Here is a 4,490-nt window from a genome sequence, read left to right as displayed (position 1 = left end):
AAGGAGGGGAAGGAGGCACCAGGGAGGGTCAGAGCCCATGGGACTCCAGAGTTCAGGGGGCACTTGGGTCCCCCAACCTGGGGCTGAGCACTGGGGAGCAGGAAGGGAAGGAGGCACCGGGGAGGAGTGGACCCCGAAAGAACTCACGAATGCAGGCCTTTCTCCTTGGAGCTGGTCTCCATGGGAGGTCCTCTTCACCTCTGGGAGCATGCCAATCAGTGATTTTTATTGAATGCTTACTGTGGGCAGAGCATTATACTAAGTGCTTGGGAGAGTACAATAAAAGAGAGTTGGTAGCCACAATCCCTGAGCACAAGGAGCATGGCGTAGTGGATGGAACATGGTCCTGAGAGTTAGAAAGTTATGGGTTCTAATCCCCGCTCTGCCACTTGTTTGCTGTGTGACCTTGTCACTTCCCTTCTCTGAGCCTCAGTTACCTCATCCATAAAATGGGGATTGAGACCATACAAGGTCTGTATTCAACTCGATTTGCTTGTATCCACCCCACACTTAGTGCAGTGCCTGGCACATAGTAAGCACTTAACAAATAGCATTGTTACTATTATTTAGAGGGGAAGACAGACATTAAAAGGTAGGGAGTGAGGATTATTATTATCATTATAATTATTGTTTTATCCTGGTATTTAAGTGCATATTTTATTTCAAATACTGTTTTAAATGCTGGGATCGATACAAATTAATCAGGTTGGACCAAGAACCTGTCCCATTTAGGGCTCACAGTCTAAGTAGGAGGAAGTTTTCTGTTGTATATGAAGTCAGAAGGAGTTTCAGGCCAGAGGGAGGTCCTGGATAAGAGGTTGGCATTGAGGTAGATGAGATAAAGTTACAGTGAGCACGTTGACATTAGAGGAGTGAAGTGTGAAGGTTGGGTTGTAGTAGCAAATCAGCAAGGAAATTTAGGATGGAGAGAGGTGATTTGAGTCTCTTAAAGATGGTGGTAAAAAGTTTCTGTTTGATGTGGAGCTGGACTGGATGTGGAGCCATTGGAGGTTTTTGAGGAGTGGAGAATCCTAGATTAAACAGTTGTTGGTTTGGGGTTTTTTTTAAATATCTGAGAAGCTGAATGAATTAAGGACTGGAATGAGAAGAAAGAGAAGGCAGGGAGATCAGTAATGCAGTAGCCAAGGCAAGATAAGGTAAGTGATTGGGTCAGCAGAGTAGTAGTTTGGATGAGAGAAATAGGCAGATTCTAGAGATGTTGTGAAGGTATATCTGACAGGATTTGGTGATAGAATGGCTACATGCATCGAATGAGAGAGTTGAATTGAGAATATCAAGGTTGTAAGCTCATGAGACAGAGAGGAGGATGGTGATGTCTACATTAATGATGAGAAATTCAAGGGGAGAACTGGGAAAATAAATTTTATTTTGGACTTTTTTTAATTTTAATTTAATTGAAAGTTTACTACATGTACCTGAGAGGTCAAAGAGGATTAAGATTTTCATTTGATTTGGCAAGAAGGTCACTGGTGACCTTAGAGATAATAATAATAATAATGATGGTATTTGTTAAGCACTTACTATGTGCCAAGCACTGTTCTAAGCACTGGGGTAGATACAAGCTTATCAGGTTGTCCCACGTGGGGCTCACAGTCTTAGTCCCCATTTTACAGATGAGGGAACTGAGTCACAGAGAAGTTGTGACTTTGAGCAAGTCGTGTCAAGACAGATGTCAAGTGACAGAGCTGAGATTTGAACCCACGACCTCTGACTCCCAAGGCTTTCCTTGAAGCGGTCGGAAGCCAGATTGGAAGAGGTTAGGGAGAGAATTGAAGGGAAGGAAGCAGAGACAGTGGATGTAGCCAACTTGCTCAAAGATTTTGTGTAGGAATGGTAGAAGGGAGATGGGGAGATATCTGGAGGGAGCTATGGGGATAAGGAAGAGTTTTTTTTAGGAGAGAGGATAAATTGACATGCTTCAAAGCCAAAGGGAAGCATCCTCTGGAAAGCAAATGGCTGAATTCGGTGATGAAAGAAGGAAGAAGGTAGGAGACAATTGCTTTGATTAGGTCAGAAGGGGTGGGGCTGGAGATGCAGGTGGAAGGGGGAGATTTTGAGAGAAGGTGAAAAAGTATCTCCTCTTGAGATACTGCTGAAAAGGATTGGAGAGGGCAGGAAGAGGGAGGGGCTGGAGAGGAGCAGGGGAGATTTTAGGAAGCTCTGTTCCCACTGCCCAGAAGAGAGTAGCATACAAAACCAGCTCCAGCACTGGCTTTCATTGCTTTGTCCATTTACATAATTCTGCTTCCAGACAGTCGTGCCAGTGCAAAACCCCTGTGAATTTCCATTGGTTGCTGGGGCATCAGTTGGTTCCAGGAGCCAATCAGTGTTTGTTGCCATCAAACTCCGGCCATCCCGGGTTCACTGCCATCATGTAGCCAGTGTCCAGAGCTTGATGCTGCTTGCCCACATCATGGACCTAGCTGAACCTAAGCTGTCCTCTGCCCTCCGTGCCCAGTGCTGCCTCTCACCCACATTTCAGGAAAGCTGAAAATCTCCACTCCTTCCCCACTGCTGCCAACACACTCCCGGCTGTGACCCAAGGCCCCACCTGGTAGCACAACCGGCAGAGCTCAGGGGATGCCTCCACCACCCTCAGAAGCAGGCAGTGGGTCACCTCGGCAGAAACTACTAGCCTGGGCAAAAACACCATGCCTGACAGTTTCTAGTTTATTAATAAAGGGCATGGCAAGACATTAATGGCAAGAGATAGGGTCGTGGGGACAGGAGTTTGAGCATGAGCTGAAAGTCTGAAATAGGTGGTGCTAGTAACGGGCATGGGAGTCAATAAGGATGAAGCCACGTGGCTCTGGCCACTCCTCCCCACTGTGCTTCAAGCAGTTCTTCCCTTCATGGTTTGGGAGCTCCTCCCCATCATTGCTCCAGACAATCCTTCCTTACCCTTGGAGGCTCTAAGTGGCTGGGAGCTAGGGACTTGAAGGGATGAGTGCTGGGAGGGGCCGGGGTCTGGGAGGGGCCGGGGGCTGGGAGGGGCCTAGTCTAGAAGGGGCCCGGAATGCGAGGGGCTGAGGCTGGGAGGATTGGGCTTTGCAGAGCTGATAGCCCAGAAAAGCACCATTCTGAACATTTCCATCCCTGAGGAAAACTGTCTGTCAGAAGCCTGGGGTGTGCGAGTCCTGGAGTCCTGTCTATTCAGCTGTGGGGGCTGCTGCACCCCACCCTGCCCCCTGCCCCAGCTGGATGGGCACTTAGATGTGCTTCCTTGTCTGAAAAGATCATGAGCCCTCAAGGGGCAGGGACAGTGTCTAATTTCCAGTTCTGTAGTCTCTCTCAGTGCTTGGTCCAGTGCTCTGCACAGAGTAGGCACATAATAAATCCTACTAATACTACAACTACTACTGTGCTGTTTGTCCAGCCTTTGGAGACACAAAGACCCCGTTGTGTCTGTTTCCCTCCTTTCCCCAGTCCTTGCCCAGGGAATGCTCTTCTTCGCTCCCTTCCTCCCCTCCATGGTCTTTCTGGGGAAATAAGAGGAGCTTCTCCCCTAACCACAGCACCCATCTGATTATGTTTTCATTTTATGTATTTTACTGTGTTGTGTTTTATTATTTCATTATTCCTGATGTGTCTGACTCCAAGTGCTTCTACTCACTTGGAATTTTAGATTGTGAACCCCATGAGAAATAGATACTAGGTTTAACGCCCGCCCCCCTTAGCTCCCAATCCTAAATACAGTATTCTGCACCCAGTAAGTGCTTAATGGATACTATTACTTTCACTACCTTTGGCCATTTTGAGGTGAGGGGAAGTGAGCTGGTGTGCCTGGGAGAACAGGACTTGGGAAGAGCTCATGCTGTGGACCATGGACAGACACAGGACACAGGACACAGGGAGGCAACAGAGAGGATCCCTGGAGGCTAGAGAGCAGTGACCAGGACTCCAGAGGGGCAAGGCTCCTCCTGAGGTGGGGAAGAATGTAAGCCCTGGGATGCTTTCAGGGAATTTCAGAGCATACTGAGGGTGACAATATTAGAACTAGGGAAAGATGGTTTACCCTGGAGTGGTTTGGGTTGTTACTTTCTAAAGAATATATAAAATATTGTAGAGATCCCAAATCTCCTCCAAGAGGCCTTCCCAACTAAACCTTTCTTTCCTCTTCTCCCACTCCCTTCTGCGTCATTTCCCTTGGGTTTGCACCTTTTAGGCACCCTTCCCTCAGCTCCACAATCAATCCATCAATGGCATTTATTGAGTGCTTACTATGTACAGACCACTGTACTAAGCACAGGGAGATTCCAGTGCAACAGAATTAGCAGACAAGTTTCCTGTTTATAAGAAGTTTACAGTCTAGAGAGGGAGACAAACATTAACATGAATAGAGAAATATGTGGCTTATATATTAAAATATGGGGCTTATGTTCATACACAACTGTTATTTATTTATTTATATTGATGTCTGCCTCCCATCTAGACTGTAAGCTCAGTGTGGGCAGGGAAAGTATCTACCA

The sequence above is a fragment of the Ornithorhynchus anatinus genome, chromosome 1 (assembly GCF_004115215.2).
Source record: "Ornithorhynchus anatinus isolate Pmale09 chromosome 1, mOrnAna1.pri.v4, whole genome shotgun sequence".
Classification (NCBI taxonomy): Eukaryota; Metazoa; Chordata; class Mammalia; order Monotremata; family Ornithorhynchidae; genus Ornithorhynchus; species Ornithorhynchus anatinus.
Note: the sequence above shows the minus strand (reverse complement) of the source record.